Below are 21,214 nucleotides of genomic sequence, written 5' to 3'. Positions count from 1 at the left end.
ATTGATGGGAAGGGTTGAGAGGGATGTGGGTCAAACACAGGAAAATCGGACTAGTTCAGTTTGGGAAACCTGGTCAGCATGGACGAGTGGGCTGACAAGCCTGGTTCTTTGCTGTATGACTCTATTTGCTTCACCATTGTCTTTCTGTATTTACAACAGATGTCTTATTTTAAAACGAATGGATGGGTTCAATTTTAGCGTTGGATGACTTTGTATGGACTTTGCATGTTCTCCACCTGTCTGCATGAGTTCCCACTGGGTTCTCTAGTTTCCTCCCACTGTCAAAGATGTTCAGATTAGGTGGAGTGGCCATGCTAAAATTATCCTGTGATGTGCAGACTAGGTGGATTATATGGTCATGGGGATAGGATGGAGGGCTGGGTATGGGTGTGATGTTCTTCGGAGGGTTGGTGCAGACTCAATGGGCAGAATAACCTATTTCTGCACTGTAGGGATTCTATGATTCTCGCAAAGAGAAGGTGGCACCTACCTTGGCACAGCAGAACAAATGAATGACTTACTTTCTATATTCCTTTCAATGGTTGAGACTAAACTGACATGGAGGCAACTTCAGACCAGGCTAGCAAAGCCTGATGTGCTATCCCCTCTTGTCTTGGGGGTGGAGGAGAAACCATCCCTCCTCTGTACTATCCTGTCCAACGGGATGTCAATTTCCCCTTAACTGCCACCTTGAGGACAAAAGCCACAAACTGCTCAAGACATCTCCAGAATGAGTGTTTGACCCGGTGCACAAAGGCCTTTGAAGTTGGCTCCAACTCCAGAAGTGATGGTATATGCCAGGATATCCTGGTAATGGAAAGGAATTCTGGTTACAGTGACTTGTAGGATCAGTCTAGTATTAGATGAGAATTGTTACAGGGACGTGTTTGGTAGTTAATGAGGTGAGCTTGGGAATGATATCAGAAAACTCACCAGGTTTCAGAGAGAACCTGACACTTGTTAAAATGTAGCAAAATTCAGCTGTATTTTGTCTCTAACTGCTGCTGGACTCAATGGAGCTTTCTGCAAGAACCCTTTATTTATAGCTTTCAAAGGCCAGCCCAAGGAAGGTCCTGCTATTTCTTTGTCAGGTTAATCACTTCTGTCTTCTGATAACCAGTTTATAAATCTCAAACCATGTTGTGTTATGATCAAATAGAAAGTGGAGTGAAAGGAGTTCTTTTAGTAAACGATCTGACAGTGTAAATAGATTAGCTGTGATGCTGCAGACAGTTGGAGAAACAGGTAAGCTGGAAACAGACAATTTAGTTGCCCTCAAACATAAGAATTCTGTAGTAATATTAAGCTTCCTTTACTAAGTAACAGAAATGAAGGACTTGGTATCCAAGTGATTTCTTCATTTGGAGAAGGATCTGATACTTAATTTCGTTGTTTTTTAAAGTAAGTTGAGTTAATAGCATTAGTCAAACAGAGATTTGTGCGTACAAAGTATTCAGGAGAATGTTATGTGTTCAAAAAAAAGATGCAATGCCAGATTTGGTCCGGGGTAGCACCTCAGAGCAAGGTGTTATGCCTATTAGCACTTGCACTGATTCCTGTGTATTTTGTAGGGAATATATTGTGTTGAGTTTGAAATAGGAAAGGATTGCCAAGCCTGATTTGTGGGCTGGCTGAAGCCAACACATTTGTGAAGGTCATGCTGTGTTTTCAGAATAAATATTTTAAATTCATCCTTTTGAGTCTTAAGGCTGAACCTTACAATGTTTCATTTGTCTTTTTTTTCCACATTTCATGAAGGTTTTCATGTATAATGCTGTGCAATAATCCCAAGTTGGCCTTATTAACTACGTACCACATCCCTGTGCACCCTGACTGTTTGATGCTAGTCCAATTCTCTCACTATCCATAGGTAGTAGTACTCACTACTGATGGGGTATCCTGGGATCCCTGACTCTGTGCCATCTTGGAATCTTAGCATGCACCCAGCCAAGCTTGGCAAACCCAGAATTTTCTTTCACTGTACTTATAGTTGGATAGCTTCCAAAAATCAATGCTTCTCAGGCCACATGTGGCACTTCTGATACTTCATTGGAGAGAGTGGACAACCATACATCTCTCACTATTTGAGAACTAAGCCACACGGCTTATCTATCCTTAGCTACACCTGATTTTATAGTCCTATCTAAGTCAATTCTACTCTTTTACCAATGTCCACTATATAGCTCAACATCTTCTTATTGTTCAATATGGAACCATCTTATACAGGCAAGCCTTTAAATTATTCAAACCAAATCACTTTTATTCACCAAAACCAAAAACGAACAGAATTCAAAGGAAGCTGCATTAGCCTCTTGAAACAGAAACTGACTACTTGCCTTCAAGCACCAACAATTTTGCAAACAATGAACAATAACTGTACTCAGGTCTCATCTACTGGAACCCAATGTGAATTAAGTTATCAGTCTGGGTTTGTAGCACTTGATTCTGCTGTGCTTAATGTCGTTGTCATCTTCCTCCTCTAAATACTGTTGCTGTTAGATCTTTAGACTCCACATCCTCCCTTTTCTCTGTTCCATCTTTTTGCAGAGAACAACATACTGGGATTATGTTGCACACTCTGTCAACAATGTACTGTGAAGCCTCGTCTCTCAGCATTAGCCTCATCTTCAGGTGGCTCTATTTGGGCTATATTGTACCTATGCTCCACCTCAATCTGGAGGTTGCTTGCCAGGGTCATCAGCCATGATTGCAAAGGGAAGCCCTCAAGGATATGGATTTCACAGACATCCTCAGGTTTTCAGTGCACACTTCCAAGAGTGGAACTAATGATCATAGGTCACTTGCATATTGACAGAATAGAACCCGTTTCTGCTGATAAACTCAATTGGCTTATGACTTTGGTCTCTTAGCATGGGTTTATCAGGTCCTGAACTTTAGAGAGGCTAGCCCTGTTGCTGAAGCTTATTGCTCAGGCAGCAGCACTGATCTCATCATGGGGAAACCAGATGAAGCCATGAGATCTGGCACAAATGGCATTAGTATCAACCTTGATACATCAAGGTACATCAACTTAAAAGATCTTACAGGTTCCTTGAAAGGAGCCAGTTACGTAAAAGTTCAGTGCAGCTGTCATGTTTCCAATCACTGGGACTGTCTATGTGGAGTTTGCACATTCTCCCCTTGTCTGCATGGGTTTCCTCCGGGTGGTCCGGCTTCCTCCCACAGTCACAAAGATGTGCAGGTCAGGTAGATTGGCCACGCTAAATTGCACATAGTGTTCGGTGCATTAGTCACAGGGAAATGGGTCTGGGGTGGGTCGCTCTTCGGAGGGTCGGTCTGGACTGGTTGGGTCGAACAAACTGTTTCCACACTGTAGGGAATCTAATCTAAAAATCTAATCACTGCTGTGCTGCCTTCTGGAGTTTATTTAGTTCAGTCCCTGCTGCTTCCAGTTGTTTGTTATAGTGACTGGCTGTATTGGGTTTACGTCAATGTGTTTAATAATGGAGTCCATGGATGAGTGTCATGCTTCTAGAAATTCTCTGTCCTCGGTTTAGCTTGTCCTTTGGTTGTGTTGTCCCAGTTGAATTTGTTCTCGTCATCTGTGTACGGCTACTAGGGACAGCTAGTCATAGTGTTTTATGGCTAGTTGGTGTTTGTGGGTGCAAATTGCTAGTTGTCTGCCTGTTTGCCTTACATACTGTTTTTGTGCAGTCTTTGGAGGCAATTTTATTAATTACTTGTGTCTTGCACATGATGGGTATAGGGTCTTTTGTCCTGAGTTGTTGTCTGAGAATGACTGTCAGTTTGTGGGCTGCCATGAATCCCAATGGTTAGAGAAATCTGGCTGTTAGTTCTGAGACGTGTGTTGTTTTCTAGGAAGTAATAGTTAGCATGTTGGGTCGTAGCATGTCCTAGTTACATTTTGTATGTAAGGCATCTGCGGATGAGGTTGCAGGGATATCCATTCTAGAAGAAGAATCTGTTGAGGTGTTCTTCTCTTCACAGGCTGGAGGTGCTGCAGTGTGTTTTGAATAGGGTTCTAATGCAGCTTCTTTAGTGTGTGTTCGGGTGGTTGCTGTTGTAGTTCAGGATCTGGTCTGTGTGTGGCTTTTCTGTACACTTGGAGCAGAAATCGAACACCTGATAGAATTACCAACAGAATACTCACAGGGATCAGATTTACAAGACAGCAGGAAACCAACAATCAACTCCCATTCCTAGATGTGATGGTAGAGAGAACACAGATGGGTGAATGAACTACAAAACTGCACAGAAAGCCACACACCAACCAGATCCTACAACAGCAACTACCCAAACACCTAGATGGGACAAAAACACCTGCAAATCAACTTCCTAGCTTGGTGAACATACACGACTATGGAAACAAATGGATATGGTTTCAACACTAAGCACAAGTAAATCATGTGGAATGCAACCAATTACAGAATAAAATTCTCTTTTACTTCAACGAAGAGGTAAATTCATTCTTTCTGATATTGATGCATTTATAAACCACGTTAATAAGATTTAATTACATACACATAAAGATAACCTCCTAAGTTCTCAAAATCACATGTTGAAAGAGATTCTTATGATAAACCTAAAATATTGATGTGAATTTTTATTTCTGATTTAGGAGTGCAGATGCAAGAAAATTTCAGTGCATTTCCAAACCTAAATCAGGAGAAATCTTGGAGGTTTTAACTTTATTCTTCCAGAGGATGTGTAATGCTGTTGGTCCCACCATTCCCAGAAACAGTATGGATGTGGCCACTGGAGTTGCTGTGCAGATGTAGGCTACATGAAAGGCTTACCTTGGTGATCAGAAATTTCATTCAACTGTTAGAAAAATGTATACAAAAACTGCCTTCAAGTCCTCAGCACCCACGCTCTCACATGGGCCTCCCACACACTTTTCATGCCCATGCCAGCTTATGCCATCTGATGCCAATCGATGACCACAGTACCTCAAAGGCTTCTTTCCAACTATCAGGCCTTTATAGCCACAAAGCAAACTTTTTTTATCAAAGCACACCAAATATTCCAATCCACTATACTTCACCATCACACGCTGCATGGCAACTCACTAAGTATCCACCATGGGCAGACCTGAACCAATGAAAAGAACAAGAACTTGTACTCACAACTTTACATCAAAGATTTTATATGCATTTGAGGCTGTTAATCATAAAGTAAGCTAGTGACACTCCAATGAGAGTCAGAGTCATAGAGATGTACAGCACAGAAACAGACCCTTGGTCCAACTCGTCCATGCTGACTAGACATCCCAACCCAATCTAGTCCCACCTGTCAGCACCCGGTCCATATCCCTCCAAACTCTTCCTATTCATACACCCATCCAAATGCGTTTTAAATGTTGCAATTGTACCAGCCTGCACCACCACCCTCTGTCTTCTACCTTTGAGCCAGTTCTGTATCCAAATGATTAGTTCTCCATGTATTCCATGATCTAACCTTGTTGAATACCTTACTGAAGTCCATAGATCACATCTACCGCTCTGCCCTCGTTAATCTTCTTCGATTTCACAACATAATTTTTTGAAGTAGCAATCAGCCAACACAAGTTTTATAAAGACAGCTCTCAGAATTATGCCTAAAGACTGAGCAGAATAGCGACTTTTTTTTTCTTCTTAAAGAACAGTTCTAATTTAAAGGTCAAATTTAAAAGACTTGACAAGTTGAAAGTTTATTCAGTTTTAATGTACATTGTTTTTAACAACCCCAAAAGGCACTTGAGGTATATGAAGGATTGTCCTGGACATACCAAAAGGATAGTTTACCGCGCCAAAGTGGTTACCTATTTCTCTACAGAAGTTGGGTAAGTTCACAGCTCCTCTCAAAGCATAAAACTTAAGTTATATTTTGTATATTCCTTGAATGAAGACTGGATGTGTTTGAAGGAATCTGCACTTATAAATGTTCAAGTAAGCACAGTGAGCCATAGATGTAGTCTAAACCTGCTCCACTGTCCATGCTCAGTGATAATTATGGGTGTTGGATTTAGGGCCAGGTCTTCTGGAATTGGGTTCTGGAATTGAAGTTAATTTGGAGACCCTTTGCACCCCCATGAAAATTCAGGTTGCTACCTTTTTTTTGTTCTTCAGATATCACTAGATCAGCTGAGTAATTAGAGCATTTTGTATGTTTTTCTTTATTTCAGATATTTATAGCTTTAAATTAAGGGGTGGTAGGTATAGGACAGATGTTAGGGGTAGATTCTTCACACAGCGGGTTGTGAGTTCATGGAATGCCCTGCCCGTATCAGTGGTGAACTCTCCTTCTTTATGGTCATTTAAGCGGGCATTGGATAGGCATTTGGAAGTTATTGGGCTAGTATAGGTTAGGTAGGATTCGTTCGGCGCAACATCGAGGGCCGAAGGGCCTGTACTGCGCTGTATCCTTCTATGTTCTATGTTCTAGATGTCCTGCATCTGCATTATGTGTTTTTGTCTCCAAACAGAAATCTCATCGTTTGCTATGATTTTTCTTGGTTACCAACATCAGCTACTCAGAAGCCCTCAAACACTGATAATATAACAGGTAAAATTTATGCATTCCTGCTTTCACAGATATAAGCTTAATTATGGTATATTTATACATTAACCTAATATTCTCTGGCATTGTTGTAAACAAAAATTCCACCCAGTTGAAAATTTGTACCAAATTTTGCTGCAGACAAGTCAGATGCAGACTTTAGTGGACCAGGCTAGTGATGAAGGCTGATGGACAAACAGTAGAAATGTTTTGACACATTTAAGCCTATTGGACAGTTTGTACATATTCATTTCCAACTCAGATCATAGAGAGTATCCTGTCCACCCTGGGATGGGTTTTTAGCTCAATGAGTACTGCAATGCAGACAAAACTATGCGCCATCTCCTGTTAATGAGTTTTACTGCTTCTCATGGTAACAGATACCTCATTGGTTACAAAAATCTTAAGATCACCTATTACAGACAAAAAGGAAACTGTGGCATTATTGTTGACAGTTACTGTGGCTTTCATAGACACCATTCAGTGTGGTCGATAAGTTTAGGCTACTGCTGTGCAGCAGCAGCTAACAGAGTAAAAACAATGACTGCAGATGCTGGAAACCAGATTCTGGATCAGTGGTGCTGGAAGAGCACAGCAGTTCAAGCAGCATCCAACGAGCAGCGAAATCGACGTTTCGGGCAAAAGCCCTTCATCAGGAATAAAGGCAGACCGTGGAGAGATAAGCTTGGGTAGGTTGGGGGTGGGGAGAGAGTAGCATAGAGTACAATGGGTGAGTGGGGGAGGAGATGAAGGTGATAGGTCAGGGAGGAAAGGGTGGAGTGGATAGGTGGAAAAGGAGCTAGGCAGGTCGGACAAGTCCGGACAAGTCATGGTGACAGTGCTGAGCTGGAAGTTTGAAACTAGGATAAATTGGGGGAAGGGGAAATGAGGAAACTATTGAAGTCCACATTGATGCCTGGGGTTGAAGTGTTCCGAGGCAGAAGATGAGGCATTCTTCCTCCAGGCATCTGGTGGTGAGGGAGCAGTGGTGAAGGAGGCCCAGGACCTCCATGTCCTCGGCAGAGTGGGAGGGGGAGTTGAAATGTTGGGCCACGGAGTGGTGTAGTTGATTGGAGCTGAGCACCAAACTCCATTGTAACACTAAGAAGCTTCATACGTTACTCCTTAGTGAAATTGGAGCAGGACAAGAGCTTTCTGAAGGTCCAGTATGGATATGGCTTCATGCTGTAATCCTTCTGCTTCCATATTGCAGTTAGACATACGCACAGCAATCTCAATGTAATTTTGAGCTCTCTAATTTCTGTGTAGTACTTGAAAAATGGATATTAATTAGTCCAATGTATCTAACACCACATTTGCTTACTGATGAATATTTTAATTGCTTGGTAGAACAAGAATTGAACATTCCTAATAGGCGACGATAGGTTGAAGCTTCTTATCTTGAACTCATCAGAATTAAGTTGCAAGAAACAGACTTGAAGAAAGGACACAATTTTTGCACCACGAAAAGAAGGTGTTGATTGGTTGGGCTGTCATCAGTGTGGAGTTCCAGCAAGAAAAGCTAACTAGGAGCAAGTGAGGACTGCAGATGCTGGAGATTAGAGTCTAGAGTGGGGAGCTGGAAAAGCACAGCAGGTCAGGCAGCATCCAGGAAGTAGGAGAATCGACGTAGGCTTATGCCTGAAATGTCAATTCTCCTGCTCCTCAGATGCTGTCTGACTTCCTGTGCTTTTCCAAGAAAAGCTAACTACCAATCTTAATTCTCAGACCAGCCAGGTAGATTCTGATTGTTGCCATGGTGTAATATTAGTGGAGAAAATCATTCACGGATTTACTGCAAGTAGTAGTGTGAGACTGCTCTGATATAAGGGGGGCTGCCATATTATGTCAACATGACTTATTGCCTACCAAACAAATGAGGCGAAAGTGACGACTGCAGATGCTGGAGATTAGAGTCAAAATTAGAGTGGTGCTGGAAAAGCATAGCAGCTCAAGCAGCATCCAAGGAGCAGGAAAATCGATGTTTCGGGCAGAAGCTCTTCATCAGGAATGAGGGTGCAACTTTGATGGATGTGCAAGGTCCCTTTGGGGCCTTGGATGGAAATGAGGGGAGAGGTGTGGGTGCAGGTTTTTCAATTCCTGTGGTGGCAGGGGAAGGTGCTAAGAGGGGAGGGTGGGTTGTTGGGGGGCATGTACCTGACCAGGTAGTCACAGAGAGAATGGTCTTTGCAGAAAGTGGATAGGGGTGGGAGGGAAATATTTCCCTGGTGGTGGGGTCTGTTTGTAGGTGGCAGAAGTGTTGGTGGATGATGCAGTTTATGCAGAGGTTGATGGGGTGGAAGGTGAGGACTGGGGTGTTCTGTCCTTGTTGCGGTTGGAGGGGTGGGGTTTGAGGGCGGTGGTGTGGGATGTGGATGAGGTGCGTGGGAGGACATCTTCAATCATGTGGGAAGGGAAATTACAGTCTTTAAAGAAGGAGGCCGTCTGGTGCGTTATGTAGTAGAACTGGTCCTCCTGGGAGCAGATACAGTGGAGCTGGAGGAATTGGGAATAAGGGATAGCACTTTTGCAGGAGATAGGGTGGGAGGAGGTGTAATCCAGGTAGTTGTGGGAGTTGGTGGGTTTGTAAAAAAAAGTTGGCTGTCATTGATGGAGATGGAGAGGTCCAGGAAGGGGAGGGAGGTTTTGGAGATGGCCCATGTGAATTTAAGGTCGGGGTGGAATGTGTTGGTGAAATTGATGAATTGCTCAACCTCCTCATGGGGGCACGAGGTGACACCAATGCAGTCATCAATGTAGCTGTGAAAAAGGTGGGAAGTGATGCTGGTGTAACTATGGAAGGTGGACTGTTCTAAACAGCCAACAAAGAGACAGGCATAGCTGGGGCCCATGGGGGTGCCCATGGCTACCCTTTTGGTCTGAAGGAAATGGGAGGATTTGAAAGAGAAATTGTTGAGGGTGAGGACCAGTTCAACCAAATGAATGAGGGTGTCAATGGAAGGGTACTGGTGGAGATGTCGAGAGAGAAAGAAATTGAGGGCTTGGAGACCCTGGTCATGGCGGATGGAGGTTTAGAGGGACTGGATGTCCATGGTGAAGATGAAGCTCCTGCCCGAAATGTCTATTTTCCTGCTCCTCAGATGCTGCCTGACCTGCTGTGCTTTTCCAGCACCGCTCTAATCTTGACTACCAAACAAATGAGTCATATGATAAAATTTTATCCTCTGAGTGCAACTTCATGTCCTTGTCTCATTTTTGTAATGTTTGAATTATTTTTTCAAATTACTACACATTTGTAATTCTTCACTAAAGCAGTTTTAAAAGATGAAAAAGTCTGAGTTGCTGATTTGATAATTTGATCTCCTGGGAATCAGCCATGAGTAGTTATTCCTGTAATGATGGAAATACTACTACACAAATTTTCTATGCCATAGATTGAAATAAAACTGGGCTTGTCTGTAGTCTTAGGAAGATTTCAGCAATGTTGTAAGGGAAAGGCAAACAAATCTTGAGGGTTGGGGGAGAGAAAGAAAAACACTTAAATGAAGTGTCCCTCTGAGCATTCTCCATAGTGGCCTTGAGATTAATCTTCAAATTCCGGAGACCCCAGGACAATCCTGGAGAGTTGGGTGGCCTGTGAGTCCGTGGGCATTGGGCAAAGGCCATTATGCCATTGTGTAGCCTTCACTGGATATTCTTTCATTGCCCAGTGTCCTTCATATGAGGAATTTAGTCAGAGGCCAAGAATGACTTCTCCCAACACACAAATAGCTGAGCTGGTCTCACATCTATCATAGGTTCAGATCAATTCACATTATATAAGGAAATCCCAACAGGATGTGTAGGCATTGGTCTCATGTAATAAGTTGCCTGTTTTCCTTTCTATATGAGAATAGGGAAGTATGGCTAATCATATAATGCATTTTTTTAGTATTTATATCATTTTCATTGTACAGTATAAATTAAAATAAGTGTACTGGATGCAAATAAAACAATTTCCACTTGTTTTAACATAAATCAGATGTCTGTTATTCACTTGACAGTTGCAGCATTTTTCATTTGGCTTTGCACCGGTCACAAGGTGCTCATACCAATAATTGTTACTGTCACGTCACAACTGTCAGCAGGATTTCGAAACTTCCTCTCACTCACACTGTGCCAGGGATGCGAGAAATTGAAAATAGGCCAGGTAAACAGTCGGAATAAATAGGTGAAGGATTATTTCACACTGATAAGAGCCCACGTGTACAAGACACTAATGAATTCAAGAAGCAATCATCAGCATAAATTATTCATTATTTACTGACTCCACTGCTAGTTGTGTGCAATAATAAAGATTATCTTGCAAATTATTAAGTTACATTGGGCAAAGAGGAAGTAACAGGGTTCAAGCAATGACTGAGACATGACAAAAAATAAGGAGAAAATGATTTGTCACTTGCATTTTACAGTGAATAATACTGTAAAATACAGTGAAACTTCAACTGCCAAACTCCAGCACCATTTTGAAAAACTTAAGAATAGAAAGAATAAAAAAGATTTGGCTGAAACAGAGTCCATCTTCATTCTGCCTCCTCTGCCATGAGCTCTGAGCTGGCTCACCAACAACACCTGCCCCACCACCTCACTGCCACCGGTGCAGGACCCACAAACTTCTCTATCATTCAGGCCATCTCTTCAGTGGACCCACACTTATCACCTCCCCAACAACCAGAGGACACCACTTCACAACTAGGAATCTTTGGCTCTGCTGTCAGGCCAGGCTGCCAACTCACAAAACTCCTGCTCTGGCCATCCTCCTCCATGTTGTCATCTTCTTCACCACTGTGACAGGAAGAAGTTGAACAAAAGGAAAAGACGAAGGGTATGGAAGGAAGCATTTGGTCTGGATTGGACAGGCCCAGGAGCACCTGATTGTTCTGTACATCGCTGGTACCCATATGTTATAAAAAGGTCTTTCTACCTATATTCATTGATTATTGTACTTTAAATTTATTAGGTGTTGATTCATTATAGTATATGTCCTAAAGCTGCTTGAGTGACCAATGTATTTTTATCAATCTATGATATTTTTATAGATCACAGCATGATAGAGCATCAAAGAGTGTATTTGGCCCATTTTGCCTATTTGGTAGGCTTTTTTTTGAGAGGCCTGGGCAATTAATCTCAATACCCATGTGCTATTCATAAAACTTCCTGCCTGTATGCTACTGCCAACACAATCTGGTGTACTTCTGCCCATTTTTCCTTTGCACTAACCTGCCGTGATCTCCATTTTCGTCTTAGGATTAGATAGTAACCCTCAGGAATACATTCTGATTCCTTTTCTGAGTATGCATCAATTTTTGCATCTTTTACTATCTCAATGTTCTGTTGTAGGTCCATTAGCCTTTCAGGATTAAACACCTCTGCCTGACCCTCGATCTGTTCAGGATTTTCCTGTACCATTAGTACAGTTTGCCGAGGTTGGTAAGTTTGCCGATGACATGAAGGTCAGTGGAATTGTGAATAGTGTGGAGGACTGTTGTAGGTTGCAATGGAACATTGACAGGATGCAGACCTGGGCTGAGAACTGGAAGATGGAGTTCAACCTGGAAAAGTGTGAAGTGATTCATTTTGGAAGGTTGAATTTGAATACCGAATACAAAATTAAAGGCGGGGGGGGGATTCTTGGCAACTGGAGGAACAGATGGATCTTGGGGTTCAGGTCCATAGATCCCTCAAAGTTGCCACCCAAGTTGATAGGGTTGTTCTGAAGGTGTATGATATGTTAGTTTTCATTAGTAGGGGGATTGAGATTAAGAGCTGTGAAGTTATTCTGCAGCTCTATAGAGCCCGAGTTTAACCACACTTGGAATACTGTGTTCATTTCTAGTCGCCTCTTTATAGGGAGAATATGGAAGCTTTAGAGACAAGATTCACCAGAATGCTGCCTGGACTGGAGGGCATGTCTTATGAATAAAGGTTCAGGGGGCTAAGACTTTTCTCATTGGAGTGAAGAAGGATGAGAGGTGCATTGTTAAAGGTGTACAAGATGATGAGAGGCATACATAATATGAAAAGTCAGAGTCTTTCCCTCGGGCAAAATGGCTATCACAAGGGGGAATAATTATAAGGTGATTAGAGGAAGGTTTAAGGAAGATGTCAGAGGTAGGTTCTTTACATAGTGATTGGTATGTGCATGGAATGCACTGCCAGTGGTGGTAGTAGTGTCAGATACATTAGAGACAGTTAAGCGACTCTTGGAGAGGCTTATGAATAATAGTAAAATGAAGGGTACATAGCCAAGTTTGATCTTAGAGTAGGATAAAAGATTGGCACAACATCAAGGGCCGAAAGCCTGTACTGTGCTCTACTGTTCTATGTTCATTACATCAAATAGAGTGTCAGCTAACTAAATGACAACTCCTTTGTCTTTTTCTTTAGTTTTTTCCTTCTTAATGTAACTTATGATAGTGGGATCTTCTTACTACACAGTCTGGAAAACTGCCATGGTATTTTTCTTTCAACTCCTCAGTTCCCTGGCCTTCCTTTGGCTTCTCCACCACAAGGGGTGTCACCTTGGATCCAGCTAGGTCATTCCCAAGAGCAAACTGAATTGCTGGAGCTGACACTTTGTCAATCACTCCCACTTTTACTTCCCCAGTCTTGAGATGGCTCTCCAACCTGAGCTTACACAGAGGAACACTAAATGTCTAACCAGCTATTCCACAAATTGTCACCCTCCCAGGTAACATGTCAGAAAGAGTACAAATATTTTCATCTCTTACTATTAGCAACTGACCAGATCCCGTATCTCTTAAAATTGTAATTTCTTTCCCTCCTCCCTCTGCCCTTCCTGAATGAATTTTACCCACAAAAATGAAATCTTTATACAGATCAGGGATTAATTCAAGGTCTAGGCAGTGCACTCTCCTCTAGCTCCTTGACACTTCTTGGGGTTTCCTTTACTATATTTACTAATCCTCCTGGCTTAGCCTCTTTTACCACATATTTTCCCACAGTGCCTTTCGTTAAAGGCTAGCACTGTGACTTTGTGTGTCCCACCTTACCACAGTGAGGCCTTTCATCTCCTTTCACCCCCTTGGGCTTCTTTTTTCACCAGTGGTAAACTATTCCCAATGAGATCTACTCTTTGTTTTGTTGTGAAGGATTTTCCCTTCTCCCAATTTCTTTCTCTCACGGGGTGAAATTCCTGCCGGAAGCTGAATTTCACTTTATGCACTAATGCATATTCATCTGCCATCTCTGCAGCTCTTCTCACTTCTTGAACTTAGCCACATATGTTCTTACCATGTCTGGAAATGAAGTTTTAAACTCCTCCAGCAGAATAATCTCTCTTGGAGCTTCATATGTCATGTTTACTTTTAAGGTCCAAACTGATCTATCAAAATGGCTAGTTTAATTCTTTCAAACTCAGCATAAGTTTGGCCTGGTTCCTTCGTTATGTTTCTGAACTGCTATCTATATGCTTCTGTTACAATTCATAGGCATTCAAAATAGCCTTTTTGACATCTCCATAATCTCTTGATCCCCCCCCTCCCTCATCTGACAGTGCTGCAAATACCTGATAGCTCTGCCTTCTAGCTTAGTCTGAAATAGCATTACCCACAAGTTCTCTGTCCACTCCATTTGCCTAGACAATTTTTCAAGTGAAATAAAAAATGCTTTGAAATCTTTCTCATCAAAATGTGGCTGTTTTAACATATTTGCATACATCATGTCCTTCTCCTTTCATCTTCAACTTTGTTAACTTGACTTTCCTGACTAATTCGCAACTTCTGAAGTTCAAATTCTGTCTCTTTCTCTTTCTTCTCTCTCTCTCTCTTTCTCTTTTTTCTCATTCTCTTTCTCTTTGTTCAGCTAAGAACTCTCTCCCTTTCTTTTATCTTCTAACTCCAGTTACCTCAGTTGCAATTTAAGTTTTTCTAACTCTACTGCACTTGTCTCTTTCTCTGATATACCCAAGTGCTTGACCAACTCCATTACAATTTCAGCTTTCCTTTTGTCCCTGATTATACCCAAGTTTAACCTATCTGCTAATTCTAAAAGTATATCCTTCCCCTGTCTATCTAAAATTTCTTGGCAAATTTGAGAAACATCTTCAAACCCCAGAAACTCTCTAGCAATGTTAAGAACCATTTCCCTCACTTTTAATTTAACCAACCACAAGTAACCAAGATTAAACAAATATTCTCATCTAAGTTTTATTTAAAGATCTAGGACACTAATCACCAAGTGTTTAAATCTGCTAGACCCTTTCATTCTCAAATCTGTTCAAATCTGTCCAAATCCCAGACAACAAGCCTCCAACCTGGTACAATGCGGAGGTTGAACCCTTCTGTTAATTAAAACCAAACACCCAGAAAAGTTTGCCTCACCTCGTAGTCAGGTAAAATGTGAGTGACAGAGAACTCCTAAATTCTACTGTTTAAAGAAAAATGACAATTTATTTTCCTAACTCTAATAGTGAACACTACACAACAACTATTCACACATCCAAGCCCTTCTTTTCTGAACTACTATCTGACCCCAACTCTATAAAAGTATGTTGTTCTAATAACACACTTATTAAACATTACACTAACTTAATCTCAAGATCATACAGTCTCTGTTTTATTCACTGTCTTCAATCTTCCGGCTGCTGATCTCCCTAGATCATCTACTTTTTTTATGGCTAGTCTGTTTTATATGAAAAGATATCTTTGATAGAGAGTGCTTTCTAATTTCATTGAGAGCAATGTGTTAGATGGGCAGTTTGCTCTCTGACTCTACAGCAGTTGCTCCCTGATCGATAGCAGTTGCTCTCCGACCAATTTTCAAAATGCTTGCATTTTTATATACCTCATAACACATTTAATTCTTATGATTTGCTTGGTTTCTAGGTGTCAAAACAATAAAATTCAAAATCCATTGGGTTTTAGTATGCTGGGCATAATTTAAATTACTTGCTGAAATTCAAATTGTTGTCAAAACAGCAATCAAAACTCAGGTGTCCATATAATAGATATTTGCTACATATATCTATTTTGGAACAGCTCATCTCCCAGTCTTTCCATTTGGGCAGCTGAGCCTGCACATTAAGTTTACTTCATAATTCAGAAGACACTTGCTATTTTAAAGTGAACATACATGATTTTGACTTCGTAACAGACTCAAGAAGTGAAATGAGGTGAGACTGACTGCCCGTAACACCAAGACATCATTGACCAAATGTAATATCAAGGAAACCCAATTAAATTGGTCAACAGGAATCACAGAGTTAATTTTCCACTGGTTGAAGTCACACCCAGCACAAAGCAAGGTGGCTATGGATGTTAGAATCCAATTATTTCAGCAGAAGTTCCTCAGGATAACGTCCTTGGCCCAGCCATCTTCAACTATTTCATCGATGACCTTCCCTTCATCATTAGGTCAGAAGTGGGGATGTTCACTGATGATTACACAATGTTCAGCACAATTTGTGATTCCTCAGATACTGAAATGGTCATGTTCAAATGCTGCAAGACCTGGACAACATTCAGGTTTGGGCTGATAAGAGGCAAATACTTTCTTACCATACAAGACAATAAACAACTACAAAGAATTAAATCACCTCTCATTGACCTTTAATGGCATTACATTCCTGAATTCCTCACTAACAATATCCTGGGTGTTATCATTATCCATATTCTGAACCAGATCAACCATACAAATACAATGGCTTGGAATTCTATGGAAAGTAATTAATGTCTTCGCTCCCAAAATCTCTCCATAATCTATAACGCATGAGTCAGGAATGTAATGGAATACTCTTCATTTGCTGGAATGAAGAAGCTTAACACCATCCAGGACAAAATAATCAGTTGTTGAATGCTTCATTCACCACTTTAAACATTCACTCCCTCAAATACTGATGCACGCTGACAGCTATGTCAGGACACTGAGTCTCCTTCATTAGTATCTTCCAAACCTGTGAACTCTACAACCTTGAAGGACAAGGCCAACAGACATATAGAATAGTATCTGCAACTTCCACTTCAAGCCACACATCACTGTGACTTGAAACCATATCACCATTCTTTCACTGTTGCTGAATCAAAATCCTGGGACTCCCTTCCAAACAGCACTTTGCATGTACTTGCATCAAATGAACTTGAACTGTTCAAGAAGGTAGATCACCAGTTTCTCAAGAGAAATGTGGGATGTGCAACAAATTGCTTACCTTGCCAGTAACAGGCAGATCCCTTACATGAATAAAATAATAAGATGAATAAAAATTATATTTCTCAACCTTTAAGTTGTTGCACAACTTGCAAAGGATTACTGGCAATCCATGATAAGAAAGGTGGCAGCAGTATTAATAGAAGAACAGATTACATTTTATGAATGGTAGACGGTATAAATATCAAAGTCGAAGTAGTACAGCTTATTTCTATACATCTCATCAAGATCAATTAAAATTAAATCTTTTGACACTACTGGCAGCGTGTAGATATATAACTCGCTGAGCCTCCTTCAACAGCACCTTCCAAATCTATGACCGCATCAATTTTGAAGAGCAAGGGCAACAGACACATATGAACATTGCCACCTGCTTCCCCTCCAAGCCACACTAATCCTGTCTCAAAAATATATCACCATTTCTCATAGTCAAAACCAAATTTTCAAAAACATCAAATATTTCTCAAGTTAAAATTTGTTCTTCATTTGACTTTCAGTCAATTATGTCAAATGTAAATGTAGTCAGGGCAAACTGTTTAAGTTGTTTTTGTGATTATGGATTATCTGATCTATGGTTTAATAATAACATTTTGCATATTCAAATGTTGATATCTCACTTTCATTTCAGTACTGTAGATTTTAACTTTATGTACATAAAATGATGCAAGTAAATCAGTCTTCAAAGAATATAAGGTAAATGTGTTCTGTGCAATACCTTCTTGCTACACCAGGATGGTATTTTTGTTCTAGATGGAATCTGTTAAGAAGCTTTTACTAATAAATGTTGATTTTGAGCAGTTTTATAATGCAAGTACACATTTGTGACTTTCAGTTAATCTTGCTTAAACATAAATCAATCAAGACAGGCAGCAGAGGAAATAAGCTTTCAATCTGGGCTAGTTTCATAGTCAGAGGTGTGCTGCCAAACTACAATATCCAGTTTTCTATCAAGTTTTCTATTAGTAATGAATTTAAAACAGACCATAGTCTTTTTTTTGAAATAACAAACAGAAATTTGCACTAAAACAAAAACAGAAATTGCTGTTGAAACTCAGCAGGTTTGGCAGTATCTGTAGGAAGAAAACAGAGTTAACTGAGGTACTTGTTTAAACTCCAGTGACTCTTTGTCAGAAATCCTGTTCCCCCAATGCCATCTCACACTCCCATGTCACCTCTATGCCTTTTAATGCTATCTCCATACCCTCCAAGTATATCTGTTCATATTCTCATGCCATATTATACCCCCATGCTACCTCCATAGCAACTCGCCAGCTCCATTGTGGATGGAGACTCAGGAAATATATAATTTTTTTAAAACACTTATAATAATGGTGCTTTCATGTAGAATCATAGAATCCCTACAGTGCAGAAAGAGGTCATTTGGCCCACCAAGTCTGCACCAAAACTCCAAACAGCAACCCACCCAGACTCAGATCCCCACCCCATTCCTGTAACCCTGCATTTTCCATGGCCAATCCACCCAACCTGCACATCTTTGGACTTTGGGACAAAAGTGGAGCACCCAGCAGAAACCCACGCAGACACAGGGAGAACCTGCATTCTCTGCACACTCAGTCACCGATGGCTGGAATCAAACCCAGCTCCCTGCACTGTGAGGTAGCAGTGCTAACCACTGGACCACTGTGCCTCCCTTACTTATACATACTTGATATTAAAAAACTTCCTTTACTGATACACATTCAAAGATTTTAAAGTTATAAAATATCATTATATATAATCTTTTAGACATCTAAAATTTGACGTTTAATCTTTCTAGCACCTTTTTAATCTGTTAGTCAAGATGTGAACTCCATACCTTGGCTAAGCGCTTTTTAGCTTTTGAAACTCAGCCATAATTTATTATGACCTCAACTGTAAAAATAAGGAATGCCCTCAGGAAATATCAACAAAAATCTCAATTGAAACTGTAGAGTAGACAATAATATTTCTTTTTCTAACCAACTGACTTTTTAATCTGAACAGTACAGCAGATGTTTTAAACTTTGTCTGCCAGATTCAGTCTTTTTTTTTCATGTTTAAAGGGCCAGAGATTTAAAATAAAATCTCAGATCATGACACTTAAGCAGACCCCTTATCCACCTTTCACAAGCATTTATGATTCCCATGTGGCTGGTTGACACCCTCCAAATGTGAAAATGGGGTCTGTTTGAACTCAGTATTAAATTCTGAGTTTGGATTTCCTGCCTGTGTTCTAGACATTGCACATTCAAGAAGACCAGCATTGGGAAGAAAATAAGGGGACTAATGAAAGCCACACATTGCCCTTGCCTCTGTTCCCCTGTTCCTTGTTATTTTGGTATATCTCGCCCAGCAACTCCATCCTTCCCCATTTACCTTTGTCCAAGGATCCAGCATTGATCCTCCAGCTAGTCTCAGAGCAGTACCAGCAGAAGCCACCACTCCTGGTGGTAATTCCAGCAAAGGAGAACTCCTGGCCCCTGAGGCTTTTGAGAGGTAAGACTGGGGCTTGAATGGATGGAAGGCTTGATGCTGGCCAGGGACTTAAATTATTGAGCTCCTGCCAAATTAGCAAAGGTATGCTCCCAATTCTGCTCCAAATAGCAATGAAAATCTCTCTTCAACACCATGAAATCCCAGCCAAGCTGTAGTTTTGTTGTGGATTGCAGGAGGAAAAAAGGAAAAAAGAGAAAAAAAAACAAAAGTAGAAAGTCTAAGAATAGGAAGAAAAACTGAAGGAAAAGTAATATGTGTCATTTTGGATTCCAGCCTCAGGCAACTGTCTGTGTGGAGTTTGCACATTCTCCCCGTGTCTGCATGAATTTCCTCCGTGTGTTCTGGTCTCCTCCCATAGTCCAAAGATGTGCAGCTTAGATGAATTTGTCATGTTAAATTGCCCATTGTGTTCAGCTAATATGTAGGTTAGGGGTAAAAATAGAGAAATGGGGCATGGGTTTGGGTGGGATACTCTTCAGAGGGTTGATGTGGATTTGTAGGGTCAAAGCGCTTGTTTCTACATTGTAGGGATTCTAAACCATTCTGATGACTGCTTATGATTAGATTCCCTACAGTATGGAAACAGGCCCTTCAGTCCAACAAGTCCACACCAACCCTCTGAAGAGCAACTCACGCAGACACATTCCCCTACATTTACCCCTGACTAACACACCTAACACTATGGGCATTTTAGCATGGCCAATTCACCTAACCTGCACATCTTTGGATTGTGGGAGGAAACCAGAGCACACGGAGGAAACTCACGCAGACAGGGGGAGAACGTGCAAATTCCATACAAACAGACACCCAAGATGGGACTCAAAAGAGGGTCCCTGGCACTGTGAGGCAGCAGTGCTAACCACTAAGCCACCGTTCTGCTCCCACCCATAAATCTATTGTTGTACGCTGTTGCCTTTCTTGGCGGGTGTAATCTACATTATTGGCTTCAGCTACCTCCCTCCTTGCAGCCTGAAGAATCCTCTTACGAAGCTCTCTATATCTACCACATTCCATTCGGGCATTATTAGTAATCAGCAATTACTAAGGAAATACAAAGTAACTGGAGCCAAGTGGTAACAACATTGAACAGTAATCCAAAGAATATGAATTTGAATTCCAAAATGACAAATTGTGAAAAATATTCAGTAAAGCTGGTAATATATGGGGAAACATTTAAAAAATGTAAGAAGAATCTGATTAGTTAACCAATGTCCTTCAAGGCAGGGAGCTTTATAGGCTGGCATACAGCTGCTGACAGTCTCAGGAAACCCAAGATAAGAAATAAATATTGCATTATCAGTGTTATAAACAACTTAAGACCAAACAAAACTCCAAAGGTGGATCAGAAATCATGGGAGCCTTTGCTTGTTGACCACCAACACACTTCCCCCAAAACCCATAGTCCCTACCATCGTGACCCCACCAGTCTTGTGGTCCTCTGACAATACTGGAAAGTAATTTATTCATTTTCACTAGGTGCTGCAGTTTAGAGTCTGGACTGAATTTCCATTCCTATAATCCTATTACAATCTGTATTGCAACTCCAAATCCAGCCTACACGTCTATTTGAGGTAACAGGTCAGAAGGAGATCTCGCTTGGTAGTTGTATTCCATTAAATGTCAATATGGACTTCAGTAAGGCGTTTGACAAGATTCCCCATGGGAGACTGATTAGCAAGGTTAGATCTCATGGAATACAGGGAGAACTAGCCATTCGGATACAGAACTGACTCAAAGGTAGAAAACAGAGGGTGGTGGTGGAGGGTTGTTTTTCAGACTGGAGGCCTGTGACCAGTGGAGTGCCACAGGATCGGTGCTTGGCCCTCTACTTTTTGTCATTTACATAAATGATTTGGATGCGAGCATAAGAGGTACAGTTAATAAGTTTGCAGATGACACCAAAATTGGAGGTGTAGTGGACAACAAAGAGGGTTACCTCAGATTACAACAGGATCGGGACCAGATGGGCCAATGGGCTGAGAAGTGGCAGATGGAGTTTCAGATAAATGCGAGGTGCTGCATTTTGGGAAAGCAAATCTTAGCCAGACTTATACAC

This window comes from Hemiscyllium ocellatum, chromosome 8 (genome assembly GCF_020745735.1).
Source record: "Hemiscyllium ocellatum isolate sHemOce1 chromosome 8, sHemOce1.pat.X.cur, whole genome shotgun sequence".
In the NCBI taxonomy this organism is placed as follows: domain Eukaryota; kingdom Metazoa; phylum Chordata; class Chondrichthyes; order Orectolobiformes; family Hemiscylliidae; genus Hemiscyllium; species Hemiscyllium ocellatum.
The sequence above is the reverse complement of the archived record's forward strand: the minus strand, read 5'-3'. Positions refer to the sequence as shown.